Source organism: Rhinichthys klamathensis, unplaced genomic scaffold, assembly GCF_029890125.1.
Source record: "Rhinichthys klamathensis goyatoka isolate OS25496 unplaced genomic scaffold, OSU_Roscu_1.1 h1tg000301l_1, whole genome shotgun sequence".
Classification (NCBI taxonomy): domain Eukaryota; kingdom Metazoa; phylum Chordata; class Actinopteri; order Cypriniformes; family Leuciscidae; genus Rhinichthys; species Rhinichthys klamathensis.
Genome location: NW_026606820.1, coordinates 767,910 through 789,046, shown reverse-complemented (window position 1 = coordinate 789,046; position 21,137 = coordinate 767,910).

Here is a 21,137-nt window from a genome sequence, read left to right as displayed (position 1 = left end):
AGGGGGCACGTGCCCCCTCAGATTTTTCCTCCCTGATCATTTTTTTGTCACAACTTTATTCCTATTATGCTCCATAATTACCAGAGCCTACAACGACTCAAATGTATTCTTCTGGATGTGTAATAAATCGGTCAGCATCAGCCCGCCACTTTTTCCTAATATGGTGTCTGTGTATATCAAAGAGCGCTACGCGTGTTGCGCTCTAGAATCTTTGCTGTGTATGTTCAAGCAACTCACTCGTCTCGCACGTTGAGCTGGCAATGTTTTACAGATGGTCTTGAAGTGGTAAGTGGGCAAAGCAACAAATCGGCATTGAATTAGTTATCGGATGATATTAAAAGGTAGTGGGATTATTTGTGGTTGACCTGGAAATTTTTACTTGATCAAAAAGTTATGGATTTGATATTAGCTGCGAATTCAGAGCATTAACTTAAGTTGTGTCAGTGTAACGTTATCGATAGCTAGCCTAGTCTAACCGTAAACTAGTTGGCTAACGTTACTGCCTGCCATACAAAGCCAATAAGCCATAGTAACGTTATCTGATTCAAATAAACGGGGTAGTGTTAATCTTATTCAGCACTGCAATCTGTCAAACTTCTTTCAAAGTCCTTAATCACATTAATATTAAAATAACTTAATTTCAGAGCACCACAAAGTCAGACCTCAGCACCTTTATCATACCTTTAATGTAAGATCGTTCTTAGGTCACATACCAATTTAAAATCATAACATAAAAACTGCAATGGTACTGTTTTTAAAATCATGTGGGCCTAAGTGTACAGTACAGGAAAGTGTGTGTGTAAACATGCTTTAATGAAGTAGACTTTAAAAGCTTTTGAATTTGAGCTTACAGTTCTTTCATCAACCTGTCTTACAAAATAGATACTTTAACTTAGTCCTCAGATAGAGGAGGGTTGCTGCTAGCTCCGTTAAGGTATTTCTGTCCCCCCCAAACTGCATTGAAATGGTATGTTTAGCAGCCAGAATTTAAAAATGTTCAGGGGGAGAAACCCCCTGACCCCCCCTAACATGATCCATATCACCCATCAGAAAACAATTGCAACGTCTCAGATTGTGCCCCCCCAGAATTTTGGCTTGCATGACGCCCCTGTTCGTGCCGGAGCTTGTTGCTGTGCTGCGCTTCACAATAAGGGCAGGTGGAGTGATGGAGGGACTCATAAGGGCAGATGGAAAGATGGAGCATCTCATCCATGGGACCGTTTCCAGGATTCAGCTCTGGGCTCCTCATCCTCGGTGCTCAGACCAGTCTGCAGACATTTCAGATCCTACAAAAATGCACAAACATTATACAAAAGCAGTCATCAACAGTAATAAGGAACAAATAAAATATATAACATGTTTAGTTACTTTATAGATTTGATTATTTACAGCACATTTGTCTAATGTAAACAGTGTTGACAACAGTGAATTATCCTACATAATAGCACACATACATCATTCGTCTTTTTCATGTTGTGATGTGCTCATCTGCAAAACTTATACAATATTTTCCTTTCAGATGTAAATAGACATTTTAATAAGCGTGTTTATGTAAATCCACTTTAGAGACGTAACGTTACGTGTGCTTACTGGAGCTCCCCTGTTAGCTAGCTATACATAAGAAAACGTGTTTTTACAGCAAAACCACAACTATACTATACTGTCTAACTCGTTTACACCTTCAACAGTTAAAACGTTTACTCTATAGTAGTTTAACACATACGATTAAACACAAGGAACCGTGTTTACTCACATTTGAAAACCCCCGCGTCGCTGATCTCCGTGATGTTTGATAATGACGTACCCTCTCGCGTGGCCTCCTGGGATAGAAGAGTATCCATCGGTTGAAAATCTGGGCGAAAGCAGTAAGCCATCCGGGAACTTCTCGCCTACTCTCTTATGAATACTGATGTTTCGAACGTACTGCTTCTTTCACGTACTGTTTTCGCCTACTATATAGTAGGGAAGTAGGGATATTCGAACGCACTATCGTCCGAATCTCGCGATTATTAGCACGTCACCCAGGTAATTCTCGCCTACTCTTTTATGATTCGTACATACTTTTCGCTCGCCTACTCTCTTTCCCCTACTAGTAGGGGAGTATGCGATTCCGAATGCAGCCCGCGTTTTCTCATTGACATTAAAAGAATAATGGCCTCTACCAGTGGCGTAACGAGCCAACACCGGGCCCTTATGCAGGATTATCAAGGTGGGCCCCCCTACTACAACACGTGATGACGCAATGTCCACAAGCAGTCTAACATGAATAGGACAGGACAGGATCATAGAGACACAGGCAGCATATAAGAGATGAGATGACTGACAAAATCAGAAGCTGACAAAAAAAAAAAAAAAAAAAAAACACTGCTGGTGACGGCGCACCTTGACACATTGTTACTCACTGCTATGACTACACACACATAGGCCTAGGTCCAAATACATAAAAAAGATGCTTACTTACATTATAGCGGCATTTTACGGGTTTCCTCTGTGCAAAGTTGTCAAATTAAATCCTTAAGATCTAGGTGGCGCGCACAGGCATTCTCAATTGACAGTATGGCAAGTCGCTTCACTCTCTTGCTCCATCTCAATCTCGATCTCCCCTTCCTGTGTCATATTTTTAAAGAAGCTTCCTATTTTTGGTAATTTATAAATTAATTTGTCAAATTCCTCTTTTCGTTTGCGCTTTTGAAAGCCACTTTTGTGTTTGTAATTTGCCGACTCCATATCTGTCTCAAGCTTTTTTTACTGTTTTGCACGCAATACTCATGTTCACCCGGGGATTCCCCAGTCCCAATTTGAAACAAATTACACCAAAATCCATCATTGTTCGTTTTAAACATGTATTTAATGATCAGTAAAATATGTTGTTGTCATTATTTATTCAAATAAATTCGCGAAAAATTTAAATGCGATCAGACTAAAAGTAGTAAAATGCGATAGGGGGCCCCGCCCCCGGCTGTCAATCAATATCTTCCAGTCACGCGGGCCCCTGATTGGTCCGGGCCCGTAAGCAACCGCGTACCCTGCTTACCGATAGTTACGCCTGTGGCCTCTACCAGATTTTTCAATTGAAACATCTCATCAAATTTAATGAGAGACTAGTGAAGATTACACACTTTTTTTGTGTCAGATTACTGTGCTGCCATACATATGCTCAGAGTGTGAGCAGGCCTAAAACACGCATACGCATTTTGAAGTTTAAAATTCAGACGCACAGCTTGGCAGCACTTTAAGGATGCCATTGCGGCTTTCATTACCAGCAACGCTCATGTAAAGAAAATCTCCAACAAAGAGGGAATTTCTTCCTTACATATCCGCCTGTGATAAAATATGTGTTACAATATTCTCTGGTCTCCTCAGCGGTGCAGAGACACAGCGCTGTCATTTATCCAACACAAACGGCATGCACTCTGTTTTAATCATAGCTTTCTCCGAGCAGGTCTTAATGCACAATGTTCGAACCCTTCCTTGACTGGCATGCATGTCGTGGGGAGAGGCAGCTTAGCAAGTTCAGAAAGGCCAACTATTAAGTGTGACAGGCTAACTCTTCAAAGAGCCTGCATCTCGTTAGAGCTCACCACAGGAGTCGGAAATAAATAAATAACCTTTTTATGAAAAAAATATTCAACACTCTGACACCTAGTTTGTCTAACAATGTGCCTACTGCCTGGGTTTTAAAAGATTAAAATGTCTGCCTTTTGCCTATTTTTTTGTTCCTATCTCATTAGCACACGTCTTTCGTGACTTATCGCTGTCGAGTGTATTTGGAAATATTATATTTCATCGAGAGGGTTAGTAATTTGCAATCCTTTAAGAGAATCCTACGCACAAAGACATGTGAAATGCATATACACCTTTTTCCACACTCAATCTTTTTCCCTTGGCGGTAGCCGTAAACTCAATTTTAACAGCCAATAACTCATAAATGAATGACATACAGAGCAAATATATTGCTCCTCTGCAGTAATTAGAGGGCAAGAGCCCAGATAAGCGGCATGCTGACCTGACCCTCCTGGGAGGAAAATATGTGTTTTTCCCTTTTATTTGGCAGAGGAGTCAATCAGTGGCCCAAGTCAGAAAAGAAGGCGGTCAGCAGGGCCACTTCAGGTTAGACTTGTGGGTTTTTTGCTTCGGAAAACAAATAATAAGAGCTGCTGATATAAGATTTCACCATTGCACAACTGGCCAATAAACATCTAACTTATTTAGCTATTAGCATTCACACTGATTCGAATAGGAATCTGACCGCATGTTCAGCATGCAAACTTAACTCTGTAATAATGCTCTAACAAGCTCAAATTTCAGCGCAGTCAAAAAGTCAAATGCCACATCAGCGGCTGATGGTGCACTGAAATTAAACGGCTCACAGCTGTGCTTAGCAAAATTATCGCTTTCTGTGTTCATAGCCTTGCTAAAGGACACACTCAATGGGAATAGCCAGCACATGTGGGGAATTATTGACTGAGCGATGGTGACATTTACCTAGTTTTATTTCACATTAAAAATGGCAACAGACCATGTTGGACAGCATGAAAGTTAATCCGTTTTAAGAGGGTGGACCGTGAGGTAGTGTGTGTTCGTGTGCGAGTCGGATCGGCAGTGTGTGTTTGTCGAGTAAATTATTGTCCTCCTGTCTGCGAGGTGGGAAATAACTGGTAGCTTGTATCCGTGGTGTGCATCCGGGGTAGATGGAAAAAGGTCTTGTTGCTCTTCAGAGGAAACTGCTAATGCCAGCCATGTGTAAGAGAGGACAAGGGACCAAAATGATGATTAAGAAAATGAATGCGGCAAGATGGCAATAAGAAAGCTCAAATCGAATGTCAGTGCTGTTTTAACGCTCCGGCACACATGCTGAAAATTACCAAGAATTGTGTATTGGAGATTTATTTAAGTTCTTGTTACCCGTATGTGTGTGCTTATACTGTGTGTGTGTGTACTGTGAAGAGAGGACAGACTGAAAGTGTGATTACAACTTTCCTTGCAAAAAATAAAATAAAAAGGACGATAGTGGCACCATGACAGTATCGGATGCTATTATACGGTACTTTGCAGTCTTGGAGGATATAAAGTATACTTTGCATCCCAAGGTAGTTTATTTATTTTTTACTTCATCGGAATGGTATACAACGTAGTAAAGGTTCTGGCACTAAAGCAGGGGTCTCCAACCTTTTTTCATTTGAGAGCTACTTTTTAAAAATTAAAGTGGCCGAGAGCTACTCATGCAATACAATACTTAAATCTCTTAAATAATGTCTCATAACTCTCATATTAACAACTATCCAAACTGTTTTAGACCTGAAAGAGTTTTTGTGTCAGAGAAAAGAACAGAATCAGAGATAAAAAAAGAATTATAGAAAATTGTACTTCGCATATTATACTGTAAAAACCAAGCGGCAACATTCTAATCTGAAATATAAAGCCTACCCGGAAGTGCGAAAAACTGCAATACATCGAAAATCCGCTAGAGGGAGGTCCCAAAAAGGAGGCAAATATCCATAGACCCCATGTTAAAATGTCCGTTTCCACAGCATAAATTCATGTTCCCTTTCGAAGGGAACTCAACAATACGTCATCGACGCTATGGGGAACGCCTCAGGCGTGACAGGTGTCTGAAATCACTATCAAATCACGTCAATCACATTGACCGGCGACAGCCCGTGAACCATTAACGTGAATGATTAACGTGCGACCTGGAAGTATATAAGGGCGCCTTGCAAACATGGCAAATCATATTTTTGTCTTCAGGGACTGTTTTGTCTGTAACTGCTTTGAAAATCAGGTAATTATGAAATGCTTTCAGAAGTGTGCAGACCCGTGCTCAAGATATCTGAAGCCGGGTGACACACGCGAACTGTGCATTTTTCTGTCTGGGAAGGAAGACGCGCACAGGCAGTTCTCGAGGGAACTGCCTGTACAAATTGTGATCGCGCCTGTCCCTCTTCTCGAGAGAAGAGGGTTCAGCATCTGGATGTCACAGATGAAGCTCGCCGATCGCCTTGAGAGGGGTGTAATCCTCTCAGACGATGCGGTGGCTGACGAGAAGCTGCAATTGGATTTTTTCAAAAAAAAAAAAAAAAGGGAAAACTTAGTCCGGCAGCAAACGCTCTCCTGGACAAACACGAGATGGCTGATGAGGGTGGTAATAATAAGATATTTTCCTGTATCTTCTCAGCCACCCTGCCCCGTGTATGCTGAGCTGGTTGGTATTATAGAACGCGCCGCGGACAGGCTGCAGCTGCCGTGGCTGCTCGTTGGGGGAGAAATCGCTCGCGATGAGAGCGGTTTTTCCCCGGTCATAGAACCACCAGCTCAGGTGAGCCTTTCATTTCTTCCCGATCTCATACTGAGATCGAGAGGACATGGAACAACCCATACTCTTCCTGTATCCACCAACATCAGCAGGCTAGTCTCGCCTTAAACAGGCCTCCTCGGAGGTGAGTCCCAACATTGTGGGACATACTTTATAGCCGCTACAGGTAGCTAGCCGTACTAGGCCGCCTGTGGGTGGGCCCAATATTTATGTTGGTGTAGTATGGTTCCCAACAGTGTTCCTTTGTAGCAAAATTGACTTGCTATCAGCTAGTATGCCCAACCAGGCCTCCCTGATAGGCGAGTCCCCAGCTGGCTGGCCTTAGCAGGCCGCCTTGGAACTGTCACCCGGACTCAGCTACCAGTTGCTATCAGGTGGTAGGCCCCTCAGGCCTCCCTGAAGGTGAATTCCCACTTAAGATGGTTATCAGGTAGTAGGCCTCACCAGGCCTCCCTGGAGACAAGCCCAAGGACAGACAACTGGACAGCTAGCCTGACTTTCTATCGGGTTGCAGAAAAAGCTCCCAGATATTATGGCTGTCAGGTAGTAGGCCTCACCAGGCCTCCCTGAAGACGAGTTCCCACATGCTGTGATTATCAGGTAAGAGGCCTCACCAGGCCTCCCTGAGGGTGAGTTCCCCACGTACTATCGTTATCGGGTAGTAGGCCTTTCCAGGCCTCCCTGTAGGTGACCACATACTGTTGCTATCAGGTAGTAGGCCTCCTTGTGAGTGGTTCCCTAGCGGTGGTGGGTTCAGGAAGCTAGTGGCCTCTTGCTATCATTTCAGCTGGCCTTATCAGGCAGCTGCTGAATGCGAGCTTGCGCCCTGGCTCGACTAAAGTGTTCATTCTCTGCTACTGGTTCCCTCTCGGAACCTCTTTCCTGCCTACAGCCTGGTTTTGCCTACCAGGGGGACCATATGCTCCCCTCATTGAGGGTCACTGTGATCACGCAGACTCCTGAGTCTGGTCAGATGGTCGTAGGCCTCTCGTGAGGCCTCCCAGTTAGATCAGTCCTTAGGCCTTCACAGGCCTCCTCAGTGTTTTGAAACACAGACACTGGGTTGATCCGTGGATCGAGTAGAGCAACTCCCCTCGCTAGCAAGGGTTGGAAAGCACTATGCTGAGTCATACTCTCCGGGATATCCCGTCTCTGAGATCCGGGCCGAGTGGTTCACTGCCAGCTTCGCAGTCCCTCGGGTTGGATGCCTTACCTAAGGCAAGTGTCCAGAGGCTCTGTCTTTGGACAGACAGGAAGTGGCCAGACTAAGTGTCTATGTATCTGATGCCGGGTCAGGCCGTCCTGGTGGCATTTCGGGGTGAGTACGGTCCCCTGAATAGTGATTGGCTGGGGTTCCTTCGGGTTCCCTAGCCACATTCCCTAGAAGGGACCCCTTCTAATTGAAGTTGTGGTCCTAGGCCTTTGAGCAGGCCCAGGTAGGCCTTTCATTTATCCATGTTTATGGAGGTTTTCCTGTGAGGCTTATAGCTTGGGCTATGACCGTAGGGAATGATGTCACTGACAGCCCAGTGTGACCTGAGGGTGAGTGGTTCTAGCATTTCATTTGAATTTGCTGGTTTGGACAGTTGTCACTGCCTGAGGGCATGCACTCCCCTCAGCATGGCGGAGTGGGTATTTCGTTCCCCATAGCGTCGATGACGTATTGTTGAGTTCCCTTCGAAAGGGAACGTCTCAGGTTACGACTGTAACCTTTGTTCCCTGAGAACAGGGAACGAGACAATACGTCTCCCTGCCATGCCTCGGGGCCCGCTTGCCGTACAGTCCCTTCAGACGATAAGGTGATTTGTCATGTTTGCAAGGCGCCCTTATATACTTCCAGGTCGCACGTTAATCATTCACGTTAATGGTTCACGGGCTGTCGCCGGTCAATGTGATTGACGTGATATAATAGTGATTTCAGACACCTGTCACGCCTGAGGCGTTCCCCATAGCGTCGATGACGTATTGTCTCGTTCCCTGTTCTCAGGGAACAAAGGTTACAGTCGTGACCTGAGACGTTTTTACAGGTTGGTCCCATGGACTTATATTGTATTTGTCGATAGGTTCCGAGTGCCTTACAACAGTGAGGGGGGTACATTTTTTTCTAACTCGTTAGTTTAGATCGTATTTAGATATAAAATGTATGACAAATAAGGGCGTGGTTAACTTTGATTGACAGCTTGATTGACAGCTGATAACGGGCTGCGCTGAGTGGAATTCCTGAAATTTGACGTCTCGGCCATGATCTGACACAACACATCATACCACCTCTGTATCCTTTCTGAACATTTGTATTGAAATATCGTACATAAAATGGGTTGCTCTGCTCTAAACTGCACTAACCGACACTGTAGGAGTTCTTCGCTCCATTTCTTTCGGTAAGTGACATTCCACTACTATTTCACGTAGTTAGCATGATTTAGCATCAATGTTTGTGGGCAGTGGCACTGCAACAATTAGCATTAAATTGCCTCAGATAATTTAGCGTCCGAGGTAGGGACAGGTGGGGTTTTGGGGGGCTAATACAATGCTAAATCATAAATCAGATGTACCTAACATACCGATGTCCAGCAATCAATTTAAATAGTACATTGTGTTTAATTTATCGTTTAACCCTCTGGGGACCAAAAACGCACCGGTGCGTTTTGGCAGATTTTTTTTCACATAGCAGAAAAATTGACTTAAACTACTCCATCATTTCTGGTCATACAGAATACAGGCAGTGGCACTGCAACAATTAGCATTAAATTGCCTCAGATAATTTAGCGTCCGAGGTAGGGACAGGTGGGGTTTTGGGGGGCTAATACAATGCTAAATCATAAATCAGATGTACCTAACATACCGATGTCCAGCAATCAATTTAAATAGTACATTGTGTTTAATTTATCGTTTAACCCTCTGGGGACCAAAAACGCACCGGTGCGTTTTGGCAGATTTTTTTTCACATAGCAGAAAAATTGACTTAAACTACTCCATCATTTCTGGTCATACAGAGTTAAGACATATTAAAAAATAAACTATTAAATGTCTACTTTTTTATGTGCCCACCTACAATCGAAATAAAATATTGTGCTTTTGTAAAATAAAGAAAATAAACAGGGTGTGCGTTCTGCCTCTCCGTGTCCGTGAACTTTTTTTCTGGAGCACGTCTCTAAACTTAAACAAAACTCAGCGAATACTATTCACCCAGACATGAGCAATATATGTTTATGATAATTTAAGTTTGTACTTTTAAATTATCTAATTTAAAACTAAAATAAATATTCTCTGTTTATTTAATCTATATAAAAAGAGAGGTGTCAGCCGTTCTCATTATCGTTCTCGCATCTCATTATTCCGCTAATGTGACACGCCCAGGGAGAGTGCGCGCTATTCAAACGCTAATGATCTGAAGCAACACATTGAGACGTGTAAACGCCCATATAAACTTTGTAAACACACTATATTTAGTCAGATTAATTACACTGTCGTCTTGCGCGGCTGTGAGGAATAATCCTGGGACATTTACCAACCTCAGAACAAGTGCTGGTTTATTTTCACTTCGAGGATCGAGCTGAGCTGTAAGTGCTTTGTTCTAATCGCGATATATAATAACGTTAGTGTCTGTAAACGCAAAAATAGCCTACTGTTTAAATTTGAATCATGTTTCTGTGTGTGTGTGTGTGTGTGTGACTAGTTTTGAATAGATTATAAAGTTTTAACTCTAAAATAGACATCAAATAAGCTTTTGTTAGCAGTTTCTGCTCATATGTTAAATATATAGTATGTTTTGTCAATAAACTAATCAAGTAAGATGTTATAGGCTAGTGTTACATTTACATTTACATTTAGTCATTTAGCAGACGCTTTTATCCAAAGCGACTTACATCTGAGGACTAAAGCAAGCGAGTCATCATGAAGAGGGAAGAACGACGCAAGAAGTGCTCAAAATACAAAGTTCAGGCATTGCTCAGAGTAGCAAAAGCCAGACAAGGGAAGATTTAAAAGGGAAGTAAAGATTTAAAAGAGAAGATTTTATTTTAAAAAAATATATATATGTTAAGTACTCACAGAAGAGATGAGTTTTCAGTTGTCTTTTGAATGCTGTCAGGGATTCTGCATTACGGAGGAGGGTGGGGAGTTCATTCCACCAGCATGGAACCGTGAATGAGAATGTTCTGGAGAGTGATTTAGTGCCTCGCTGTGATGGCACCACGAGCCGTCGCTCCTTGGCCGATCGTAGGCTTCTGGTAGGGACGTAGACTTGTAGTAGGGAGTGAAAGTAGGACGGAGCTGAGTCTGTGGTAGATCTGTAAGCAAGCGTCAAAGCTTTGAATTTGATGCGAGCAGCGAGTGGTAGCCAATGCAGGGAGATGAACAGCGGAGTGACGTGGGCCCTTTTGGGCTCGTTGAAGACAAGGCGGGCTGCAGCATTCTGGATCATTTGTAGAGGTTTAGTAACACATGATGGAAGTCCAGCCAGAAGAGCATTGCAGTAATCAAGCCTAGAAATAACCAGGGCCTGGACGAGAAGTTGTGTTGCATGCTCAGTTAGGAAAGGGCTGATCTTCCTGATGTTATACATTGCAAACCTGCATGATCGAGCTGTCTTTGTAATGTGGTCTGTGAAGGTCAGCTGGTCATCAAATATTACTCCAAGATTTCTGACTGACTTTGATGGGGTGATTGAGGATGACTCTAGCTGGACAGTGAAGTCGTGCTGTAGAGACGGATTGGCAGGGAGGACGAGAAGCTCAGTCTTTGCCAGGTTGAGCTGCAGGTGATGTTCCTTCATCCAATCTGTAGCGACTGACCGAATCCTGTTTTCCTTTCACTACTGAACAAATATGAACACATATATGTTTAATTCACAAAACCTTGAATCATGTGATATGGTGCCCCAATGTCTGCCAGCAGGTCATTGATTAACTTCATTTATGACGCATTGCGCAATCAAGAAACAGGTCCCCGTTGTTCTCAAACCCTTACACTGCTTGCAATTTGCGCTCAGTCACAAAGAATAAGAACTGATCCATTCAGGGTCTCAAGCTAGAATTCCCAAAAGGAATTCCAAGGGAATCACAGTTCCCACGTGAATTCTGATGGAGAAAGAGGAATAGACTCTGCAATCTTATATTTTCTATAAGTATAACCACTTAAGAAATGTATAAACATGAATTTGATCTTTCCAAGGTCATGGTAGCCGGTATTATGGCTTTATAGTCGTGTGAGTGAACATTAAATGCTTATAAAATGCAAATCTTATGTAACTCTGTATTCCGATAATCTTCATGACATGTTTTATATCCCTGTAAATCTCTCAATCTAACAGAGCCGAATTCCGATAGCATAATGCAGTAAGGTGCATTATTTTATGCATTTCATATTTCAGGAGCCGAACGGCTCAATACAATCTACTCATGACTCAGTCCAGTGGGCATCCCCCACAGGACAAAGATAACTTTGTCCGCTTCAGATTCGCGGACGGTCATGTGTGGTTCACGCAAACAGAGGCGTGAACCCAGTTGTTCCATAAAAGACTGACCCCAGGAAGTTCCTATAGAGAGCATTTTCCCTGTGAGAGGTTTCCGGTTCGATGGTTCCTTAGGGAGATTTTCGCCGTGTTTCTCCGTTTTCTTTAATCTTTCTTTATTTTCGTCTTCGGACTTTTTCTTACGTTCAGTTTCGGTGAAGTGAACGTAATCGGCAACTTCAACTTTAAAGAGAATCTTTGAACCTTCAGCGACTACGCTCGCCCGGAAGAGCTGAGAAAGCACGCACCCGCTCTTAAGGACACACGCAAGACGCGGTTTTCCTCAGCAACACAAAAAGAACCAAAGACCTTTAAGCCTTCATTCAAACTAACGCGCTTTGCCCGCTCTGAAAGACCACGTGAACGCGTGACACGAGGACAGAGACACACACACACGCTTTCCTTCTCAACCCCACGGAGAACCATGCAAGTATCGTAATTCCTATCGATCTAAATGCTTTGATCTGTCACCCCATTCAAGGGATTTGATCTTTGGGTCTCTCAAGGTTCATTTTGTCTGTGGTTTGTGCCGTACTGCAATCTCTAATCCTGACCTTTAGTTTCACTTTCTCATCCTCTCTCTCTCTCTTCCCAACTCTCTCCCTCATTTTTATCTTCCTCTCTCATCCTATTTTAATTCATGTTTGTAATGTTTTTCGTTTTGTTTGTTTCGGGTGTATACTGTACATATATATATATATATTCTGTGTGAATTGTAGTTCAATGTATTATTAGTCCCATTATTAAAGCCATTATATTCTTGATTGCTTTCTGTCTAAAAATGCTCATATTTACAAGTCAATGAAATGATTGGTCTAGCTACAAAGCTTTACAATTTGTTACTATTTCAGTAACCTAAATTTTATAAACACAGGAAAATTAATGTTCACGGCCAGAAAATTGATATTTCTTGGAGTTTATAAAAAGGGATAACTTTGTTGAGAAAATGATAAGTTAATCTTACGGCCGTTTGCTGGACAAACCGATTGCTTGATAACTAAATTAATTCCCTTAAAGTTATCTCATATAATCGATCTGTAATGAGACCATTGATATATGAATGAGGAATTACAATTCGTTGTGATTTATCATTCATATATATATATATATATAATCGATCTATTTTCAATTTTGATAATTTAACTGTAACAGGCAAGATATTAATCATATTCATGATTAATTATTACAATTCCCTATAAATAATTTGAGCTAATTAATGCAAAACTCAATGTTGCTACAATGCCGAGATGTCCGCCAGACAGCTTGAGATACGTGCAGCTACTGTGGGATCATCTGGTTGAAATGAGAGGTGGAGCTGTGTGTCATCAGCATAGCAATGGTAAGAGAAACCATGTGCCTGTATGATGGGTCCCAATGATGTGGTGTAGATGGAGAAGAGGAGTGGTCCAAGAACTGAACCCTGAGGAACCCCTGTGTTCAGTTGATGTGCTTTGTATACCTCGCCTCTCCATGAGGTGAGGTAGTGTTTGAACCCTGAGAAGAAGAACAAGAACTGAACCCTGAGGAACCCCTGTGTTCAGTTGATGTGCTTTAGATACCTCGCCTCTCCATGAGGCGAGGTAGTGTTTGTTCCAATGCAAGCTATATCAAAATAATGAATCCTTAACTTTGAAATATGTATGATAAAATGTATTGGCCTACTAAGACATTTATGGAAAAAGACAATTTTCTTTTCAAGATGTTTCCAACTCTAACTTTGAACCAATTCTGTAGAATGGCCCATATAACCTATTTGAACAGGATTTGTTTCCAGGTATGACTAAAAATGTGCTTTTGACTTTCATTTTGATTTTGATTTTGAACAAAAAATGTTTTTCACAATTTAAAAGAATCTATTGTGTTATGTGAATGATTTAGACAGGATGATTTTCAGATCATTTTGAAGCAAAAACTCTAGGCCACAACTTCCATTAGTCAAAAGTCTTGTGGACACATATTTAGTATGTGTTTTGTGGCTTTATTTCAGAAACTTTAATTTTTAGCTTTTTCAATAACCATGCATAAACAATATTCTCTCAAAAATGTACATACATGTTGCTCACATATTATGGTAGCCCTTTTTGTGCTAAATAGAGTGTAATTTCACCTGTGCCATTAATATGTTTATAAGCAACTGAAAAAAGCACAAATGTCAGGGCATGTCAAAACATCTCAAGGACCCCAAAAACACCTTGGTCCCCAGAGGGTTAATGAGATCTAATATGTCGTTGTTGGTGAGAATTTTCACGAGAAGAAGGCACTTTAATGGTCCAGTGGCAGCACTTTTGCCAAGCATTTCAGAGGTTCTGGGTTCTAATCCGCACTCGTATAGTTTTTTTGTTTTTTCTCTCTCATTAAAACCGATTATGTTTATCAGAATCAGAGCCGGCCGAGCCACTAAGCGACCGTTGCAATTGCAAAGGGCCCCGTGGCCAGCAGAGGGCCCCCTAGAGTCACTGCTAGCTGGTGGGGGGGGGAAATCGCACAACAAAAGTAACATAAAATAAATAAATAAAAATAAATGGACCTACAGCGCTCTTTATCAGGCATCATGATAAGCACAGAATTGTTATTTATTTAGTTATGGCATATCAACCGGGAGCTACCCGCAAAGGCGCGCGCGCTTCTTGATCCCGACTGCCCCTATGATGTCACTCGTTCTCACTTGGTCAGTCAGTTAGCGACTCCGACGAATCGACGATGTCTGACAAGAAACGAAAATATCTTTCTGGCCAAGAAAAACGACAAAAAAGAGCCTGGAAGAAGAGAAGAAGCAAGAAGATAAAGGTACGTAAGCCTGTAGGCTTGATTTTCCGATTTCTGTAATATGGATAATCTGCACTAAAAGTCTTATATTAACATTAGCCTAAATCGTGTTTGTATTAATTTTCTACAGTTGTTTAACTTACATGCTAATAACATGCTGCATAAAATTGGTTTAGTATTAGGCCTATACCATTTGCTGTGGTGCAGGGCTGCCAACTCTCACGCATTCAGCGTGAGACTCACGCAATAGGCTTTATGCACAGCTTCACTACTTCCTGAACTTCAGCCAGCCCTTTGTTTCCTGTCTGTCATTATTGGACAAACTGATTAATCCAGGTGTGCCTGATTATTGTTACTGAGGCCAGGCACACCTGGATTAATCAGTTTGTCCAATAATGACAGACAGGAAACAAAGGGCTGGCTGAAGTTCAGGAAGTAGTGAAGCTGTGGCATAAAGCCAATTGAGCCAATTCTCACGCTCTCACGCCACACCCCCGATTTCTCACGCTGAAGTGTCAACCCGGTCGGTCAAATGCCTGAAAGGTAAGTTTATATAGATCTACCAGTTGAGCCATTCGTGATCGACTAGTTTTACCGCAAATTAGTTAAAATATCCTGTAATCTATAGCGAGCGAGCGTGCATGCGAGACAGATGTGTTGAGCTCCTAAACGGCGCGCTCCTAACCGCGCACGCACACGACGGCAGAGAGGTAAGCGAGCTTGCGTGTCTTTCGCAACACAACCCAGTGGACAGTTACACTGTATTGAGACAGTTGAGAAATAATAATATTTTTACAGTTTTCAACAATAATTGTCATTGTTGAACCCTTGCTCTTATTATGTTTCTGATTTCTCAGTTTTGTCATTATTTTAGCAAATTATTTATTTTATATGTTTTGAGACAGTTTGTTTTAAGAAGTTTCAAAGAGTTAGTAAAAGAGTAAAGTAAAAGTTAAAACTTTTTTATTTAAGTAGGCATCTATTTTTTATTAAGTAGGCCTATTTATTTTGTATTAATACATAACCTTACTGTATTCATTCATAATGTATCATTATTGCGTGACATTTGTGTCAATAATCGTCAAGCACAGGGGACTTCCCGTAGTGGGAGGGGGCCCCCAAATCAAATTCTGCTTAGGGCCCCCAAAAGGCTCGGACCGGCTCTGATCAGAATAGACTGATATGTGCCACATTGGAGTGTTCTTCAGCAGCTTTGCAGTGAATGTAGTAGCCATAGATTGTAAAAAGTAGCCTAGTCTGCCTGTCGATCTTGTAACGTTACAGATAGCTGAGGCTGCTTGGCTGAAGAGGCGCGTCCACCAGCCGGCTCAGTCTCACACAAAGCCCGCCCTTTTACCCATATATGGATTGGCCAGAATGTGGGCGGGGTTAGGATTTCCCAAGATTTTCAAAAGATGGCGCCGCCCATACCCCCCATAAACGGCCTCAAAACCGTTCTTCAGAAAGTCTATGGGTGACGTCACAGACGCTTTGTCCATTTATTTTTTTACAGTCTATGGTATAAACACATAATTATAGTTGATTTTAGTTGATCATAACTAGAGATGAAATGGCATAAAAATTTCATTTCATGATTATAGTGACCAAAATGATCACGGTTATCACAGAATCCTGTTCAAAAAGTACTAATACTACACAATGAAATCAATTCACCAAGTTTTATGTTGAAAAACAGGATCAATATGCACTTTTTGTTTACATAAACATTAAAATAATAACATTAAAAATGATGGACAGATTTTAAAGGAGTGTCTTGCAACATGTTATCTACTAACATGTACAAGTTCAAATAAAGTTTTGACAAAAAAAGGTTTTATAAAAAGATAGGCTAAGCCTCACATATTTCAGCCTTTAAATCATTTTTATAAAAAGAATGAGTCAAAAAAAAATTTACAATGCACATTAGCTTATCTTTTATTATTAATAATACAATTCGGTCCGATTTTCCCGTGGCGTCTGTCGTTGCATGCACTGCGCTCTCTACAACGACAAAGAAGTTTTAGTAGCTAATGGGTTTCCACCACCGAAAAACGCTTGCTGTAGCTCTGCTACAAGATTTATTTATGGAGAAGAGAAAAACACCCATAGTGTTTGGGTGCACCCCCCATCCTTCATGTTGAGTGAGCTTTCAATGTTGTTACGGAAAGGGTGAAGCTGATTGGTTGGTTCTTGTCACATGAACTGCGGTGCGTTTGCGGCATTCTGAAAAGTTGAGATTGTTTCATCTTGCTGCGCCTGTAAAAAATTAGCGCGTCGCTTCAATTATGAAATAACGAACTTGAGCGCGCAAAAGACGCGATATGTGAACCTTGGCGAGCTAGCTTCAATCAGGCCACGAGCTACTCGTAGCTCGCGAGCGAGGTGTTGGAGACCCCTGCACTAAAGGTTAAATGATCCTGAAAAAAATAGTCACACTTGTACTCATTGGAAATTATTGGGAGACGAATTTCATCTAGTGAAAACTTTTGGTGCTGCGGCCAAACACAATCTTACTGAGAGATATTCTTAGTTCAAATTTGGAACACAACTTGTTTAGATTTATATTATTGATTTTCTTGCAGTTTTAGAGTAAAACGGGTTTTTGAAAATATATATATTTCATTTCAAAATTGAAAATAGTATTTTTGTGCATTTTTCATAACAATAAGCGTAAATTTCTACACGCAAACTTTTTCACCTCAGGAATAATTTGCCAAGTGTCATCTTTAAAAAGAGACCAAACTGAAGTATGTGCTCTAAAGCATTCAATATTTATGACAGTTTAAGTTTAACGTTACCACCTGTGTGTGAGTCTATCATAAAAATTTTCACATTTTTGGAGCCGTGGTGTGCCGACTTTTTTCCCCTTTTTGACAGTTTAAGTTGGAAATGAAATTTTGCTCAAAAAGTGAATAAATAGATTATACCTACAGCGTAAATATAATTTAGTGCCATAAAATCCCCTACAAATACAAAATATTAAATAAAAAATATTATCGAACTAAAATATAGTACGTTCATTCCATTAATGTACAGTAATAACAAAAAAAAATCTGTCATTTTTGACCGCCACGTGAAGAGCAAAGTAGTTAGTTACACAGAATGTTACTAAAAATTCTAATACATATATCAGTTAATTACATAAATTAACATACATTATTTTGTAATTAGCATTTATGTGATTAAAAAAACATAGGGTTTTTAATTACGATGACTGCATTAAACTTGCATATTAAACAATAAATAAAACATTGATGGACAGCAGCATTGCTCAAAATAATTTGATACAAATATTTGCCCATATGTTATGTTCATGTTTAGATTGCTGTATGTTTTTAAAAATACAAAAAAGACTCTAATTCTCACCAATGCTCCTTTCATTTTGTCAACAATACAGTAAATACAATAATACTAGAATATTATTAAAATTTAAAATAAGTTTTCTATTTTTATATATTAAAATGTAATTTATTCAGCATCATTACACCAGTCTTCAGTGTAACTTGATCCTTCAGAAATCATTCTATGCTCATTTAGAGCAAGAAACATATCTTATTATTATCATCACAGTTTAAAACAGTTGTACTGCTTCATATTTTTGTGTAAATCATGATACTTTTTTTTAGGATTCGATTCTTTATATAATAATAATAATAATAAAGGGTGTACTAGCGAAATGTGCTGTGTGTACACATCATTTGAGTAGTGATGGACAGGTCTGTCGGGTCTGTCATCATTCCTGGACACCTTGTCCATGCACTAGAACCAGGTTAACTATAGGCTAAAAAAGGAACAGTGTATACAGTAACAGTGACAAGGTACAATAGGAACCAGGTGTGCATGACGCACAGCTTGGATTGTTCCGTTTAAAGGCAGAAACACAATTAAAGACAGGAGGAGGTCTCTATGTCACAGTTCCCATAAATGTGTTACCGCCGTAATGCTGACTGCAGTAATAATAATGTCTTTTCTCTGCATTCACCATAAAAAGCCCAAGCAGTAGCAATATGCACCCTTCTGAGCTTCTACTGTCTAAATCTAAATTCAATCTGAACTTTGATCCATTTTTTAAAGTTCCAAAATCAATCAGTCTTCCTGGAGTTTAATAAACTTCAGTCGCTCCACTGGAGAAAAAAAAAAAGCAATGGAAAATAAATCTATGGCGAGTCATTTGCAATGCACAACAATATCAATTTCGAGATCTACGGTGACGCAGATTCAAAGTTAATGACCATTGTGACCTCGGAAAGCAAAGCTATAACATTGCCGCCAAATTGTATTTGAGAGGCGATAGTATATTACTTGTGAAAACAGCTATATGCTTCCATGCTTCCACCCTGTCATCTTTATGTGGCCTTTTATCTTCAGTAAAAGAATGTTTTATTCCATTGTTAAGCTCTGACACCCTTCACACACACACACACACACACACACACACACACACACACACACACACACACACACACACACACACACCGTGAAAGGCAATGCATTCAGCTAAAAAGCAAAGTCATTATCCTCCAATGGTGACAGCACTGTTTGAAAATGACATTGGATTTTAATGTGGTGCAAGTCAATTTCAGCGTATGAAAGGACTTGTGGAAAGATAATGCAGGGCCAATTTACCCTCAATTGAAATGTGTGTTTCCTTTTGAATCTGCCCCAATTCCATCCTGGCCCAATGAACAGCTCGAGCTGAATGTGGGATGTTGTGCCGAGAGAATATCCATTGCGCTGTTACAAAGCCATTTGAAGATCATGGCATAGACTAACTAGCCTTCCGAGTCTTGTTTACTTCACCAGGGCGAATCTTTAAATGTGATTTTCAGATTTCACAAACAATTACACCACAGTGGTTCAAAGGTTCCACTGTGTACAAGTTGGTTGTACATCTTGTCTACCCGGCAAATGTTAATAGCATACATAAAATCACGTGCCAAAAATATGCTTATAAAATCAGACCAAGGGATGTGTTTACCAATGCAAATTCCAGTGCTTAAGGGTGTTTGCGTAGGTGTGTCTTATAAAAGCTGTCAGCTGCCTTTCTAAACTGCCTATCTTTTCTGTCAGAAATATGCAATATTCAAACCTAAATAACACCAAAGTCAGTTATCAAGACTCTTTTGACTTGATATGTAATAGCAGGCCATTTCTACACAAAAGTGTTTGCTTCATGGAAATTGATACTAATCTAGATGCCAAGGCCAGTACAAAACAGTTAGAATATTTGTGGTTCTGATAGTGAAGAAACTTCTTTCCCCCAGGGACTCGTGTTTAGTTCAGATGCATGGTGAACAGAATTCAGATATTTTTTTCTTTTGTCTTTTTTTAGACTTCTGATCAACAGCAGATACACCGTAGCCCGTCTCAGACCAGGTTTAAACTCTTTGATATCTGTGCCGAGCTCATGGGGGCTCAAACAAGAGACCACCCACACTACAATGAGGCACAGACTCCTGAAGATGGTAGAAGATTACAAATGACATACACTCTTGTGACTTTTATGTCACTTTTGATCATGCCAGAGAATCAATGCACAGTGTAGTGCTTGACAGCCTCTTCCTTCTAATCAAGAGAAGAGAGTCACTCCTCCACCCAGTTCCCTTTCCTTCTCTCTACAGTCGTCTCTTTCTTTCCACCATGTCCTTGTTCAATCCCCAATCCTCTTTTGCTTTTCTTTTTAATGTCCCCCATCTGCTTCTCTCTGTAATGCTTCATATTGGACACTTTCTTTGGGTCTCGTCCTTTCTGAAATGTATGTCCCCATTGCTAACACTATTTCCCTCATTATTACCATCTCCATTATCTCTTTCCTCTCTGTTCTGGCTCTCATTGTCCCCCAGTGATGTTGTGTGTTGAGCCAATGAGAGTCAGGGTAATTAATAATTACACAATAGACAAAAACTACACTGGGAATGGAAAGTTATAATGAATCCTACCATTGCATTCACCTAGAGACCTTCCATCTGCAGTTCCTGTGTGAATGGGAGAGACAATTTGGTTGTTTGATAGAGGTTATGGAATCAAATCAAAGGACAGGATGTAAATGGCACCATTTTGAAACCTAATGCCTTAGAAGGATAATTCACTATAAAAATGAAACTTCTGTAATAATTTAGTAACTTCCATGGCATTCTAACTTGGTCACTTGCAGGTCATTCTAGTTTTTACTTTCTTCTGTGAAACACCAAAGGAGAAGTTTAGCCGAATGTCTGAGCTACTCTTTTGCATTTAATAAAAGTGAATGAGGACCTTTAAATGATTCTTCCGTGAAGCAGATTCATGGAAATATTGTTTTCCAGACTCAGCTACTCAAACTGATAAGCATAAATAACAGTTAACAGTAGTGATGGACCAACAATATTTGGTTGAAACGTTGAAAAGTTTCAAACTAAATAGATTTGGAGGGCCAAAATTATTGACAGATACAATGATGTTTAATTAGCACTTCTCCGATGACGATTGACTGTGGCAGTGTCTCGATTACCAGTGTCTTTTTCGTGCGAGCAACATAGATAGGCAACAACAGGTAGATATGTCAGCGGT